Source organism: Capsicum annuum, chromosome 10, assembly GCF_002878395.1.
Source record: "Capsicum annuum cultivar UCD-10X-F1 chromosome 10, UCD10Xv1.1, whole genome shotgun sequence".
Lineage (NCBI taxonomy): Eukaryota > Viridiplantae > Streptophyta > Magnoliopsida > Solanales > Solanaceae > Capsicum > Capsicum annuum.
Genome location: NC_061120.1, coordinates 114,996,208 through 115,012,822, shown reverse-complemented (window position 1 = coordinate 115,012,822; position 16,615 = coordinate 114,996,208). Strand labels below are relative to the sequence as shown.

General features: G+C 40.4%; 2 pseudogenes; both read right to left on the bottom strand.

Annotated features, from left to right (window-relative positions):
• Window positions 1-4,098: 4,098 nt before the first annotated feature.
• Window positions 4,099-5,178, bottom strand: LOC124888010 (annotated as a pseudogene).
• Window positions 4,564-6,485, bottom strand: LOC124888011 (annotated as a pseudogene).
• Window positions 6,486-16,615: the final 10,130 nt, after the last annotated feature.

Here is a 16,615-nt window from a genome sequence, read left to right as displayed (position 1 = left end):
GAGCTAGAAAGGCTTGATAAGCACATCTATAGTACACTTTCTTTCAACTTTCACATGCACATTTTTACAAAAAAGTCTTTATTATTTATATTCACAATTCACATAAGTAGTGAACACTTTAGACTATGTTTCGGCCCATACCATACATGCAAACAAAACAAACCAAACCAAACAAAGACACAACTTTACTTAATTAAGTGAACAAAAGACATAGAACTTCATTCAACATAACAAAGAAACCATTTCGTGCGAGATCAGGCTTAGGATGGCATAACCTTAAAGTGTTGGGCGAGGTTCAGAGGAGGAAGGGGTATATCCAAAAAGGTCCGCTCTCAGCCATTCCAAACGCTGCCTAGCAGAGACGTGGTTATCTGAAGTGGATTCTCTCTTTTGTAGTAGATGCCGAACCTGCTGTGCCCCATTGACTAAGAAGGGGGTAGACACATTAGCTACATGGAACCCTTCCTTTCAATTGTTGCCAGCGCTTTCCCAGGCCGAGCTGAAGAACATGTTATTCCTCCATCAAAAGGCTCTGAGCCTGCTACGTAGCTAGGCAACGAGATTGATTCTCTGATGATAGAAAAAGAGAGGATAGAGGATCACTCTTACAAAAAGCCTTTTCCATCATCTTTCGCTGACCCTGGTTCTATCAAACCAGCTTCTTCAATCTTGGTGTGAACTTCTTCCTGCCTTCTTACCCAAGAGCTCTGATTCTGCTTAAATAAAAGCAGCTCTTCTTCCTTACTCTTTCGAATAAGCATTTTGAAACTTCCTTAAACATCTGGTTCAAAGAGCTAAGCCCTGGTCTCACTGAATTGGGTCAAAGAACTACCTTCCTGGAGCTACCTCCTTACTTAGATCATTTGTTCCCCAATTCAAACTCAGATCAGTTGGCAATTGGATTCCGTGCCTGGGTACGAAACTCTAAACTAGAAATTTGATCTTGAAAGAGTGAAATCTAGACTTTTTGTCTTTATCCTTTATGGGTCTGGGCTAATTCTTAAAAGCAGCAACTCCTACACCTACCGAAACTTTAACAAAACAACTATGGATTCTCACTCTCGAGTCAGGAGCTTGCTTTCAATCTCTAAGAGCCGATTCAATGGCATCTTATCTTATGATATTTCTAGTTAGCAAGTAGTGGGAATAGTCCCTCATCGACATGGGAAGAGAGCTTCAAGCAAAAAGGGCTTGTGCAAGCAAGTGACACTTTACTTTAAGCGAATAGTGCTGCCTCACTTTCTTTAGCTAGGCTGAGAAGCTAATTCCTGACATAGACTATTTCCTTCTCATCAAAAGATGCCTAAGACCTTTTCACCAAAACCTAAACCCTCTGCTCCTCGAACAATTGAATTAGAAGTTAAGATATTTATACCTATGTATAAATAATAGCCTGTGAATGCCCTATTTTTTAGGAAGAATTTGACATTGACCAGAAATGAGAGCAGAATGAGCCTAATTATGTACCTTAACTCTGAAGGCTAAGACAATAAGAGAGAGCTTTCTCCTTTCGTGTGAAAGAATTGGATCTTTTCTTGTAAAGAACAATCCTTTTCCTGGAGTTTTCTTGAAATACCTCAAGATAGGACAAAAAGCCTACCAGTGATCATGTCTTGGATTCTGCATGAATTGACTAACCACTCCAAAAGCAAGGGTTAGATCTGGTCGAGTTCCAGTCAGATAGATAAGCTTTCCAACCAAATATCTATACCTCTCTGGATTTTCAAAGAGCAGGCCATCATCCTTACTAAATTTCAAAGTCAGATACATAGGAGTATCCACATTGCTCCCAACAATCCAGTCTGCTCTAAAAAGTCTGTAACATAATTCCATTGATAAAGTGATATTCCCACCTTTGATCTTTCTACTTCAATGCCCAACAAGTAACCATGCTTTCCAAGATCCTTGGTACAAAAGTGTTTACTAAAATACTATTTCAGGTCAACAATTCCTGTCCTCTCACTACCTGTAATTACAATATTATCAGCATAGACAGCAAGGATTAGAGATCCACTTTGGATATGATGAACAACTACTAAATGATCAACCTCAGTTTGCTTCAGCCCATATGCAGAAAGAACGTCGACTAAATTTAGCAAACCATGCCCTCTGGATTCTATTCTAGACTTACCAATCTTGGCTAGCTTGTTTCCTTGCACTAAGCCCTTCTCTTATCTACAACTTTGGCAAATAGTGAAAATCATTATTCCCTCCAATCTTTATGGAATGATTTGACCCCCAATCCTAGCGTGCTAAAACGTAGTATGTTTTTTAAGAAAATCCTTCCCAGTGTGCCAAGCCCCCTCCCAACAGTCTCAGGCCATGGTCTGGGTCAATGAACTAGTCTCGTCCCCCTAACCTAAGAGTTCTGGTTATGAGCAGGCAAAAACAGGTCCTTTAGATGTATAACCATCATTTTTGCCTATTCCTGCTTATGCGTACTTCATGGCTGATAGGCCTACAGACGTTTGAGGCCCCGGAATAGCCTTGCTTTCATGTTCCCCCTCTTTCCTTAGATCAGGTTAGCACTTATGCTGCTTCACGCAACTATATTTAATTAATTGAGTAGAGAGGGTAATTGAATCAGTCGTCATCCTTCGCTCTTGTGCTAAAGACTCTCTTACCACAGATCGTCATTCTATTTTTTTCGAAAGTGTAGATGCTTTTCTCCTCGATTCATCGAAATTTCAAGTTGACATCTCGAACATAATCCTGTTATTGGTAATGGCCTTGGCGAATAACTTACCATGTTTTCTGGGTTTGACTCTTGTGGGATGGGATGTGCTCAGCCGCCTTCAACTCTTTCTGTGGGTCAGAAAACTTTCTTAAGTCAACAGACATCATAATGATCTCTACTGCTCCCGTAAACGATGATGTCTCAATTCACATTGGTCGGTCTGCTATCCGGAACAAACCTTTGTCCAAGTAATCTTGAATCAGATTCCTTTAATTTACACAATTATTTGTAGAGTGAGTCCATTTCTCGTGCCATTTACAATAACGTTTTCCTTTTCTTTCTTCCTTTTTAGATATCTTATGTCCAGGAAGATAGGTCAAAAGCTGTTAATAACCCGATGGCTGCTTCAGAGCTTCAGATGCCAACCAGTCGGCTATGATCTTACCTTCTCTCTTCTCTATGAGTATGCTTATAAAAGCACTGCCAATCCCTTTGAACAAGATTGCTGCAAGCTTGGATCAGTTGTGCTTGAAATATGTTTCAAGAATGACCTGTTTGTAACCGAAATCCCATGCCAACATAAGGCCACAGTAGATGTCCCAGAATTTAGCCACATTCTTGGTTGTACAATCCAAATTCTCAAAGAAAGCAGACACCCATCCACATTCATTTTAACAAAAAAGACTGTAAGGGGAAACCTTCTAACAAAAATATTTGTATATTCTCGCTTATCCACGGATTTTTCCCAAGCCAAAACCTACTCCTAAGAAGTTCCTGGATCGAAGTAGTACATTATACATCTACCTGCCACCAGCAGAGGTGGTTCGATTCCCCTTATACACGATGTGATGAAAAAGATTGATTCAACGAGATATGTCTGCATGTCGAGAGTGCACTCCCTCTCTCTCAGCTAAGGAAAGAGATAGAGATTTCATGTACTTTGCAATTTCCTGCGGATCTATCATATCATTACTTCTCTCTGATTGTGATTTCCCATGTGCCGTACTATACCGCTAAGGAAAACAAACAAGAACCAGGCTAGGCTACTCCTCTTCCCTTTCTGAATCAACTTTTCCTTGCACTTACCACTTCTAAAAACTTGCGAGCGAGTGTCGATCGCTCCTTTGCCTGGGTAAGATCTGACGACTCCTGCCCAAAGATGGCGGGTTATGAATTCAGTCTAGCTACTGCCAAAGAGGCCAGGACTGAGATTCTACTTTATCTAAAGGAAAAACGTCTTCCTTTCTCTCTTCCTGATCAGCGGATTTAGAGTGATCAGGTGAAGCCCCCCTTCTCGTTGTACCGAAATACAGATTAGATTTAAACGACCAGGTACAACATATGAGTTCGATCCATTAGGTTTTTTTTTTTAGAAAAGAAATGAGAGACAAGAAAATATCTTTGATTACGATTAAAAGGAACAATGTCACATAGACCAAAATCTAATTTTGGGTCATTTCTTGGTGAACATGATCTGCCATAATCTCTTCGATCCCTTCATTTATGTGCCAGAATAGAGAGAGATTTGGTAGGAAAGTAGAAGAGACCTTTTTGTATATGATAATCAAAGGGAGTGGTAAAGCTATAGTAATTCTTTGGAAAAGCCTGGTTCTCTTTGTATCCACTGATTCCTTCCTTCATATGCCTCCCCACCAATAGATAGAGACAAATAGGAATAACCTAACCACGTCTACAAAATGTCAGTACCATGCATCTGCTTCAAAGACAACGTGATGCTCCTTGGTCAGATGACCAACATATTGGCGAATACCACATATGATCGAGAAAATAGTACCTATAATCACATGAAAACCATGAAAGCCAGTTGCTAAGAAAAAGGTAGAACCATAAATACTAAACGAAATAGTGAAGGGTGCTTGATAATATTCCATTCCTTGAAAGCCTGTGAATACTAGAGCCAGTGAAACGATAGCTACTAAAGCGTAAACTGCTCGTTTTTCCTTCCCCGCGAGTATAGCATGATGAGCCTAAGTTACGGCAGCTCCAGATGAAAGGGGAATAAGGGTATTAAGAAAAGGGATTTCCCAAGGATATACAACCGCAATCCCTTTTGGGGGCCAAATACCTCCGATCTTTACCGTAGGTGCCAAAGAAGAATGAGAAGAAGCCCGAAAAAGAGCAAAAAAGAACATAACCTCTGATACGATAAACAGAATAAAACCATATCGAGGTCCTAATTGTACAACTTTGGTATGATGTCCTTCGAACGTTGATTCACGTAGAACATCGCGCCACCATATGAACATGGTATATAGGAGAAATATGAGTCCCAAACTGAGAAGTGTTGCACCCCCTTGAAATGAGTGCATGTACATCACACCTTCTACGGTTGTTGCCAAAGCTCCGAGTGAACCCGAAATAGGCCATGGACTTGGATCTACCAAATGATAAGAATGCCTCTGAGATTCAATCATAAACCACTTTGCCTCGGTTCAATGTAAACCCCCCCTTCACCCCTACCCCCCTAAAGTAGTAAAGTAAAGAAGGGCTCTTTGGGGTCTAATTTGCTTTCTATCTGACAGAACAAACAAAGAAATAGGAAGGGATGGTTCTTTCATTCCATTGATAGAAGTCTAACTAGAAAAAGACTCTCTCTATTACTTTGAGAAGAGAATCGTTGGTTTGACCGACGAACTACGTGGGAAAATAGACCTTCTTTCTTTGATTTGAAGCAAGATTTTTGGAAAGTAACAAATCGATTCAGTTCGCTTTCAGAAAACTTGCTGGTCGTGGATTAGTTCATTTTGTGCCGCCATCGGCCTCAACTCAAAGGCGCAGGTTGATCTCTCTGGTTGAGGCTGCATTCATTTATTCATATTCAACTTGACACGTGGGAAGGGCTTACTTTACTTGTGGCTCGGCTTGATCTCGCTATCTTCCCGCACTATTCCTCCCCACTAAAAAGAGCGATTGAGAATCTCAAGAACCTTTCTGAGCGTCTTTCTTTGAGGGGAAATTGGAAAAGAAAAGAGTATTTCATTCTTTTACAGCCTTCCATTCCACTTTTCTGATCGAATTAATTGCTCTTCCAAACGACCAAGTCATAATGAGATTAAAAACCGATGCTTCCTTGGCCGTGTGGAACATGGATTAGCATTATGTCATTCCTACAAGTGATGACCCACCCAGGATTGCTATGTACAGACTTAGAGATCAAATATAATATATTTCTTTCCATTCCTCATGAGCCACTTATTTCTCCAAAAGAAGAGATTAAAGTCATGTTCCTTCTTTTTCCCAAGAAGTCGACGGCGTTACACCATTGGGATACTTCGAATAAACTTGAGTACATATAGGATACACCGGTGCTAAATCCTTTTCACAAGATATCTTCTAAACTATTGGGGTCGTTGCTCCGGATCTTGTTCTCCCAATGTGAAACTAGTTGGTTCTATAGTTTTAGAATTCTGCTGATCCCAAGTACTCTATATCCATCATTATATATAGGAATATAGAAAGTAAAGAGGAAAAGGCATGACCAGAAGAATTGTGTTAAATAGTGAATTTATCTAGTTGAGGCATTCTTGATTGATTGAGACAAAACGATTCCCTCAATACAGCTTAACTCCGTCAATCCTGTACGAGTAGTGAAGAAGTATAGAGCACTTTAGTTGGTTGTTGACCAACGAAAAGCATGGGATCAGGGCTGGGTAATAGACTGACTATCAAGGAGTGAAAGCCACTTGACTGGTTGGAAATGGGGTACTAAAAAGGGACTGCTACCAATTAGGCTAGAAAGAAGACAGTAAGCGCCGGGTAAAGTGACTTACTTGAATGGTGAGCTATGCTATAAGACTAAGAAGTGGGGAGAGAGAAGGATAACCTCTTTGAAAAGGACAGAGCCGCTTGGCTGCTACTTACAAATTTGGAGTTCCGGATTGAACTAGGGAACGAAATTCAAGGGCAATGAAGGCCCTTAGATAAGACTTCATCTATGAATAGAAGAGATTTTCTTTCTAGTAGAGCTCATCACGACCATCATAACCTAACTCCAGGACTGCTACGGGCACTAATCCTTCTATTTAAAGTTTTCTTTCTCTTCTTGAATGAAGTTTGTCCTACAGCTCACTAAAGTCAACAGTCTAACAAAGTCACTCTTAACTCTATAGTGAATTCAGATATGCTACGGTAGGAGCTAATGAAAGTCATGTAGCTCCTCTATCTAAGTCTAAGGTAAGTAGAGATCTTCTGATACCCCCCGTTCAACCAATGGAGATAGCAAGGAGATAGAAAAAGTCATCTTCTACGATTGGTAAAGGGATCAAATGACTTTGAGCTTTGGAATGTTGTACGCGTGGGAAGGAATTCCATTCAACTAGTTCAATGACCCTAGAGAGAATGAACACATTAAGCTTAAAAGCATGAAATTCAGTTACTAGCTGGACTGACTGTCTTCTCTCTCTTTAATTTTCTAGTCTTCGCTTCAGAAAGTCATTTAGAAAGATCCACTTTTAACAGAGAGGATTTCCTTACATTACATACAAAATTTGATAGGAGATTCACTAAGCCTAAGTTCTTAACCCTCTATGATGCGACGATGACTTCTTGCTTTGTTTCCTCTTTCCTACCCCGCCTTTGTTAGTCTTTAATCATCTCTAAAGGGAGTGAAGTCACCTTAGGGTTAGAATCCCATGTGATCTTAGAGCTATTGACCCTACCCAACTAACTCTCTCTAAGTAAGAGCTCACCTTGACTTATTAGTCTTATCAAAGTCGATAGGGAAAAGAGAAAAGGTCAGTGCTTCTCTTGTGAGCGACTCCGAAGTGGGCTCCTTTCACTTGACCATTTATCTTTTTTAGGAGTGAGAGACTGAATCCACCTAAAATCTAAGGAAAGTCTGAAAGTATTCGAAGGCTGATAAAAAAGACGTGTACTACGAGACCACCAAGACTAATAGGCATTCCGACCAAAAGGGGCAAGTTTTCTTATAGGATCCACCCTCCGAACAAAAAAAAGAATTCCTTGCTGTGGAAAAGTTGTTCAAGTTGAAAAGAATAAAGGTTGAAGAAAATGCACCTTCTCCGATTAGAAGGGTATGGGACTCCTTTTCCTATGCAATTTCCTACGATAGGGTAGGGATGAATTGAATGAGAGACTACGAAAGCGAGGAAAACCCACATAAGTAAAGAAATCAATCTAATCACTCCATTTTAAGCCTTAGAGAATCTGGCTAAAAAGCCTAAATTAGCAAATTCACCTCCCTCTAAGTCCGATTAGAAAAACACGGATGAAAGGCCTAGTTTTCGATGAGCTAGTGAGATTCAAGTATGAATTTGAATTTTCCTTGATCCAGACTTATTACCGTGATCAATTCACTACCAATGCCTATGTGGCCGAGGTTGTCCCAAAGTGGATCACCCCGATGCCTGTAATAAAAGGACAGACTTTCATGAGCTGCAAACTGGAAGCAGTTTTTCGCTAGTGCGTTAAGGTTGCAAGAACCTACTCCTAACTAAACAAAGACATATCTGAAGAACCACCATCGGTACTAGTCCAGGAGGTCAATACTAGCGAGAGTCCCATAGCTACCCTAGTTCGTTAGGTATAACGTGTTTCGGTCAGCTTTAAAGGCTTGTAAACCATTGGAAGATTGAGTTTCAAAGGGATAATATTGATGTCAAAATCACATACAGCGAATAAATTAATTTTAGAATAACCCTTTCCTTTCTCTTTCACTACTGCTTTATTATCATCTACTGAAAGTGTCTTAATTTTGATCAACTTTCTTTCAATCATGAACTCGAGCAATCTTTTACTAATTTGATATTTATGACCTTTGATATAACCTCAACTACTTGTTGTTGTACTACTAACCATATTTTTCTTATTAATTATATTGGCCTGTATTCGAACTGTGCTATCTAACTTGTCCAACAATGTAGATACCCTCACAACAGAGGTGTCTTGAGTACAGTTGTACAACAACCCTAAGACATATATTATGATACCCTTCAGCGTATATTGACCAAACTGATTAATATTACTATTCTAAATATCATCGAGGAAGATATTTATATAAATAAGCGTGTATAAGATCCTTTCTTATCAATAGTTTGATTAAGTTAGGAATTTCATTAAATATACTACATTCATCAAATTGACTAGTTATATCTTCAATTTTCTTCTGTAACTCAAGTAATTCTTCATCCGAGATGTAAAACCCCTGGAGGCACTCTACTCTCCAATAGACGTTTCCTCACCTAGTCCCGGAGAGCCGCTTTTGCTAAACCTCAAGCTGTTTCTTGAAAACTCGCTTCAACTACTTATTTTCGTTGTTGCAGGAATCCATACTTCCGTTCAGTAAGGGAATACAAGTCTTTCTGGGAGTTTTTTGAATCTGAATCTTACTCTTCCTAACTCAAGCAAAGCACCCCCATACCTCTTCTTATCTCGCAAGCTCCATTGTGGCTTCAGCCTGCTGCTTATCCCTCCTCCTCTACCGCAACAGCTGCAATAGAAAGCTCCTATTCAGGCTCCTTCAACTTTTCAACAATCTATTCAATATCATCAGGCACATCAGAGGAACTACAAAGTTTTAGACCCTTATGACTACACCTCGACTGTCTTTGATAGAGATTTCCCTTCTAAGGGGATAAGCCAGGATATACTACCCACTCTTAGATGGGAATAAAAAGAGAAAGCTAGTCTCTGACCCTGTCTCTGGTATGTATATGTTTTTCTCATCTCGGTGAGCCCAAACCCCTTATTCTCAAGTATTCCTACTGCTGGTGGAGAAAGTCCTATTACCGCTACTGGTGGGTGAGAACCTTTTCTTTCCTTCTTTACCCTGAACCTGCTCCTACTCCTACTCTAGGGCTTGATCGACCCAACCACCTTTTTTGGGCGCTGTTAAGCCTTTTTCCACTGGAACCTTTTGTTTCGGGCGAGAAACCTCTCTTCTATTCGCTGGGACCATGCCCAAACTCCCTACTCTCTGGGTCAATGTAGATGTAATTGAGTAACAGGAAGAAATAGAGATTAAAGATTCAATCTTTCCAACCCCCTACTCTTATGTGGAAAAAAGCATATGCTTAACACATTCAACTTTTTTCCTAGCGCATCAGTAACTGTAGCAGCTCCTGTTCCTACTGAAGCTCTATCTGCTACTGCTTCAAAAGTTCTTATACTTGTTTCTGCTAAACCAGCAGCTGCTTCTGCGAATCAGTTACCCCCTAGCTCCAATCATTCCTAACGAAGCTCTTTCCCCTGGTCTTAAACCATCGGCTTCCACTCCTAACGACTGGCGCTTAACCCTTTTTTAATAAAAAGACTTTTCTCTCTCCAAAAAGCATAACCTACACGGGACAGTCAAAGGGAGAGGTAAACTGTAACCTATAACCTAAATCCCCTAAAAACCCGTATTCTACCCACATTTTACACTCCGTCACCGGGTCTTAACCCTGAGGCTAAAGCCCTTACCTCTCTTACCGATTGGGCATTACTTGTTTTCTATTCATATCGTAGCGTTGGGGAATCGTCACTTACTCTTACTGAGATGAGACTGCACCGATTGTTTATTCCTTACAAGGCGCCAAGGACTCTTTCTCTTCCGAATGCTGATGACCTAGAGCAAAAAAAGGTTTAGAATCCCCTTAAGCTGTCTCTGGAATTTAGCTCTTAGTCCTCTTTTGGGGCATTCATCCCTTTTTAGGCATTAGAAAGACTCTTAATTCCACCCCGAATCTCAACACAAAAAGGAGATTCGGCCTAACGCTTTCACAATTCATATCCTTTAGCCTGCGCATTCGTCACAACATTCATTCTTTTATACTCCACTTGGGGCTTAGTACATGAATCCATTTCTACCCAAGATTGAAAGTCAAAATGCAAAATAGGTAGATACCCCGGGAATTTGTGTATCAAGGCATTTTCCTTAATGGAAGGCTACTTCATAATGCAATTTGGTATCTCTATATATCTGTAAAATAATGTTTTTTGAGAAAGTACAGAGCAAAGTAGTAAATACTTTGAGTCTTCAGAGTGAAATAAGTAGGAGCGTAGCCTTTGAATCCAAAATTCCTCGCACGCTTGGTTGCAAAGGGCTATAGTCAGATAGAGGGTGTGGACTTTAATGAAGTATTCTCTCCTGTTATGAAAGACAACTCTATTCACATCTTGCTTGCCATGGCTGAACTCTTTTGATCGGTGCAATAAGAAGAGGTAGTCAGAAACTCTTTCTCTTCTTTGAATAGAAAAAATCCTTTCACCCGGACCAGGTATTCAGTGTCTGGTTAGATAGGACCAGGAAAAAGAATATAAATCAAAGTAGCAGCAACCAAGATAGCAGGCAAAGTCCTATCCCCGAACTCCACTCCGGGTGGGAAGAAAGTCATTTCTAGCTCTTTGAACGAAGATGTTCTTGGGCCGCAGGAAAAACATCTCTCTCTATCTATTGGTTTACCTTTATATCTTCGTATAAATCGTCGAGAAGATGCCTACCTATTGTTATGCCTTTGGATTTGAGATGATGGTATATAGGAACCTCGTATCAATAAACGACTCTGCCTGTTGCTTCATTAGTGATTTTCCCCCATAGATTGTTGGATGTGATTCTGGGTCTTTTCTTTTCTAGGTTTTCCCCTCTCTACCTAGGACGCATTTACTGGCTAAGCTCATAGGCTAGGGGCCTATCCTAGGCAAGATCCTGCTGTGGGTTAATCAATAGCTTATGATTCTCATTTACTCAGCATTAGAGGATCTAGAGTTCCAGTCTTTCTATTTATTTCCCGCCAGTCATAATCAAAGACTTTTTCCCTTCTATTCCTTTGTGAAGCAGTAACAAAGTGCTTGATATTGTTCCTGCATGTGGTGTGCTTTTTCCCCTCCCTGTAGAATATGCGTAGGAGGACCTACTATAATGGATTCTCCTCCGAAAGTAAAAGTATCAAGATCTTTTCCTCACCTCGTCCTGCTATTCTGCTTTCATTTCTCTATGTGGTATGTGGTGTCTTCATTCCCCGTAGCTGTATTAGTAGTCCCCGGTAATAGGAGTCTTTCCCCAAGGAAGGAAGCCTTTTAAATCTCCTTCAAGCAAGTAAAAGTTAGCAATCGTAGGGTAAGCCCCTTTGTCAGCCATTGAGCAAGTGAGTTCTTTTTTAGCCAGTTCAGAAAAAGAAAGTGCCATTCCATCTGTCTTTGAGCTCAGCTAATCCCCAGCCCCTTCTGTTGCAGTTGCAGTAAAAGGGGAATCCATTAGATCAGGAAAGCAAGATACATTTTCCTAAGAAGAGAATCAAGCGACTTCTGGACTTTCTGTCGCTAGCCCCTCTATCGATTGTGAGTTCCCAGACATGGGGAGTTCTCTTTCTCCAATTTGAGATCCAGCTGGCTAGTTTGAAAGTGCTTACTTTACAGAGGGTAATCTAGTAGCAGTACCGGTCCCGATGGTGATCTTTTTTTTGGGGTCCAAGCAGGTACTTTTCCCATCTTGTGATCAAGACTGTGATAAAAGCCTATTTTGTAAAGCCAGTTAAAGGCTAGCAAATGAAATCTCTGAGTCTAAGGAAATTTCTTTTACTTTACACCGGTATGAGACCCTCTTTTTCTTTTCCTTCCTTGTGCGAACGACTGGACTCAATTTTCTAAAACCAGTAAAGATATTTGTAATTCTCTTCTCAATGTCATGCCAGCTGAGGGAATAGTTTACATGCAAGAAATACAAGTATAATAATTTAATCCAAGAGTCTGGAAGTTTCTAGTGCTTTATTCTTATCAGTTAGCTGCCAGTTCTATTCCTGCCAACTCCTTGTTTCCTTTTAGCAGTAATGGGGAATTATGAACTATGGCTGATTCACCTAAGGCTATGCTAATCTGATCTTTCTTATCTGACGCTATTCCTGTGCAAGAGAGCCTTGTATGGTCTAATATCTTAGTGCTTTGGAGAATAGATTCATTTCACTGATGCTTCAATCACTTCTCGCCCGGGACTTCTTCCTTGAGATTTATCTCTAGAGAAGCTTACCTATCTTATAGTTATGACACTAGCTACTCAAAAGCCTTCGCCTATAGCTTTTACTTCTACAACTATAATTGGGTTATCCTAATCACCACCTCCCTTCCTGTCTATCTCCTTCGATTAGGTAGTTTTAGCTCTTTCTTTGAAAAGAAAAGATGGTTCCACGGATCGGGTTTCTTTCAGGTAGTAAAGCACTAAGAAACTCTTTTAGCATGCCTTTTTGAATTAGTTTAGGTAAAGTATTCCCGAAGTTTAGAGATTGGAAAGAAGGCGTAGGTAGGAATAGAACTTTTATATGATAATCCCAAGGGCCAGTTGAAAGCAAAATCACTCTCAGAAGAGGAAAAGAACCGCTCTATCAAGTTCTCAGTCAAGTACGGTAGCAACTGAAGTCTCTGCCTTTCACTCTGACTTGTCATTCATCGTTTACTCTTCTTTGCATTGCGGCGGGAGAGGTAATTGATAAGGAGTTCCAACCATTATTTCGGATGAATAGGCATGTGCTGGTTCATTCCCTAATTAAACTTTCACCTGGCCTAAAGGACTAAACCCCACATCGTCTTCCTACTGCCAAGTCAAAGCTAAGACCGCTTATGCGAAGCTGAAATCTAGTTCCAGCGGAAGACTCCACTGGGTGGGGACTTTTCCCGGGGAAGCTTTTTAAAGAGCAAATTCTCGGCTTTCCTCAGGAATGAAGTAGAGTTTCAATAATTGCTTTCAGGTAAGCAGGGAAGAAAGATCTTACTCTGACTATGCCAGAAATCAAAGGAGTAGCTAAGGAAAGCTACTTCGATGAAAAAAGAAACTTCATTGCTTGTTCTTTACTCTTCTTTCCCTATCTTTATGCTTGAATATTCCACTTTTTTCTTCTGCCTTAGATTAATACCTTTCTTTAAGTATACACCTTCGTTATCCTTAGAGGATCCTGATATGGTCAATTTCCTTTCAAAGCTGAATTCAAGTCTAGTCGACCCTTGAGTGATGCAAGTTTGATAAAGACGCGGAGTTCAACTCTTCAACCTTCTTTCTTTAGGTTCGATAAAGGGAGAGAATGGACTGAGCCCGCTAGTGCGAAAGCGCCCTTTCTTTTCTTACTGGACGCTACCTATCTTGGTCTGATTCCTTCAACCGGGATAAATGAAGAAGAGTCAGTCTGATGACTGAGAGGGGAAAGCAAACTCCTGGTAGTCCTTTCCTTATGGTTGCCGTTTAGGAGCTAGTATTCATTCGCAAAGTCATACACTATACTTAAGAGACTGGCCGAGGGTGGATGTAATTCAGCTCGATGGAGAGTAATTCTGCTACTTCCTCCTTGACACTCAAAGTCTGCCCCCTCTTTATCTTCTGAGTCATGCCCGAAATGAGTGCTTTACCCTTTAGATCTATCCAAAGAAAAAGAGTTCAGCTGTCTAAGATGACTAATAGAAGCTCAATCAAACAGACCTTGCCTAATAGACTGGAATGGCGTTAGCCAAAATAGGCAAAAGAATCAACGAGCTGTAGATATTAGACAAGAAATATGCTTTGCAGGCATACTCTATCATCTAAGTGCCCACCCAGCCTGTTCAGTTTTAGCCAACAAAGCTGCATCGAATTTTTGATAGAGTTTGATCCTTCTCTTCCCACTAAGGCCAATCCACAGCTGCTGAGGAGATTGGACTTGACTTACTTTCTACTTCCTCTGAGATTGTATGATATATGTGATAAGGAAATTACCAAGAGATTAAGAGTAACCAATCCCAACCGAAAGATGAAATGAGTGAAACCGTTTTCCCGAGGGACATAAGAATATCGCCTAAGCCCTTAGATATGTTATTTAATGATAGAAATTTTGAACGAACCAAAACTAACAACCCTATGTATATTATATATATATTATGTATATGTAGAAAAGAGAGCTCCGTGACTTTTGGGCTTAGCTCTTTTCCGGTACAGATGAATAAACCGATTTGGTCTTGCTGCTCCGGGGAAAGAAGTTGAATTTGCTAACGAAGAAGATTCCTGCTCGAGAGAAATTCTTTTTATTGCATTCCCAGCTCTCGACTCTCTCTTTCCCTTTATCCCGTGCCTGGGGAATATATGAATGTTTTTTACTACGATTTCCGGGTGGGAAGAAAGTGATTACCAGCTCTTTGAACAAATAGGCTGCTAGAATAAGTTGTTTGAGAATAGGTTGTTGAAGCATATCCTTCTCTCTAATAAGATAAATTAGTTAACTACCTGTCCTCCAAGAAGCGTCATCTCTTGGGCGTTTTGTTTCCCTTTTTTTCCAAGTCATAAACTACATAGATCTGAGACTTACCTTCCATTTCGCTCTCTAACTAAAGGAATGAATCTCCTTAGCTTTTGGAGATTCAGAGGCTTGGGTTACCTGGAAAGTCATCAAATTCCATACCCTACACCTGAAACTACGCTTACTAGCATCTTCCTATCTAGGATCATAACCGGGTAACAGCACATGATCTGGTCCTTCCTTTGTTTATCACCTCAATGCATATCTAGTACTGAACCCGGGAACTACCTACGCTGGAAACCTTTTAATGAAGGATGGGGAAGCGGTTGTACTATCAACAACCATACTTGATCCCTATCGAATACGGATAACTTCCTCCAATGCTTAAGCTATCAAAAGATAAGGTTAGGGGTATAATAAGCCCATTGAGTAAGGTAAGCCTAGGGCAATTCTCTTTTAAATAAGCCCCGTATCGCATCCCTTACTATACGCATTTATCCTAGTCCCCAAAGGAAGAGCATAACATCACTATAGGATTTCTCGCTTCTCAATTGCCTGGGGTCATCTTGCTTCCTTGCCTTCGAACTCGAGTATTGGGGATTAAAGTGGGATTACCTGCTTTTGAAAGAAAGAAGGCTTGCTATGCGTACTATTATAAAATAAGGCTAGGGTTTCGGGTATGACAACATTACCTGGTTGTCCGAAAAGAAGAAGATGCTCACGAAGGAAGGCATGTTCTTGTGCCAGCAAAAGTATGCGAAAGACTTCATACAGAAGTATGGGATATAGGAGTGCAAGCCTATCTCAACCCTAATGGAGGAACATGCCAAACTGTGTGCAGTAGAAGGAAAAGATTTGGAAGATACCACTATATATAGTATAGACAATTAGTTGGGAGTTTGATTTACCTAATGCTGACAAGGCCTGACATCGCATATGCAGTTGGAGTGGTTAGTTGATTCATGTAGAATCCTAAGAAACCTCACTTGGAAGTAGTTCCACGCCAGGAATATTGAGGTACATGAAAGGAACACTTGACTACGGTCTCCTATACAAGAAAGGAGAACTGTGATTGATGGTTGGTTATTGCGATGTGGACTATGCTGGTGATCATGAAACTCATTGATCAACTTTCTTCTGACTTAATTCAGTCTTTTCTCTCCCTATGGTCTTGCTGCTACCATGCAACTGAACTATCCTTATCAGTCTCGTGGCTCTGCACCTCTCCTCTACAGCCACTAACGCTCCCGGTTGACTCCTGTTGGACAATTTCGAGTACAATCCAAGTTCCCTAGCTTCTGAGCTAAAAAAATTAAGATTTTACAACACAAATGTCAAATATCTACGAGCATCCTTGTCTTTTTATTTTATTTAGAAAATATAAAAAAGGAAAAGAAATAAGTGAATAGATTATTGCCAATCTCTGCACTAACCGATTTCGATCAATCAATGTTCCCATGCTTTCCACGTTGCAGTCGACCTTGAACCACCAAGCAATGGAACGTTACCGAGATTTTGAACAGGTGATCATGGTAGTTGAAATGCCAACCTAACATGAAATTTAAGAAAAAGAGTTAGCCATATAAGACTCAGGTCGTAATGAAGTTGAATGATACTTGGTAACAAGGTATCATTTTTGTTCCAGCTTGACTTAGGAATTCCTGTGATCTTCAACTATACGGTACCATTTGCAGTTCACGCAGCAGTAATGAAAGCATAGGAATAAGAA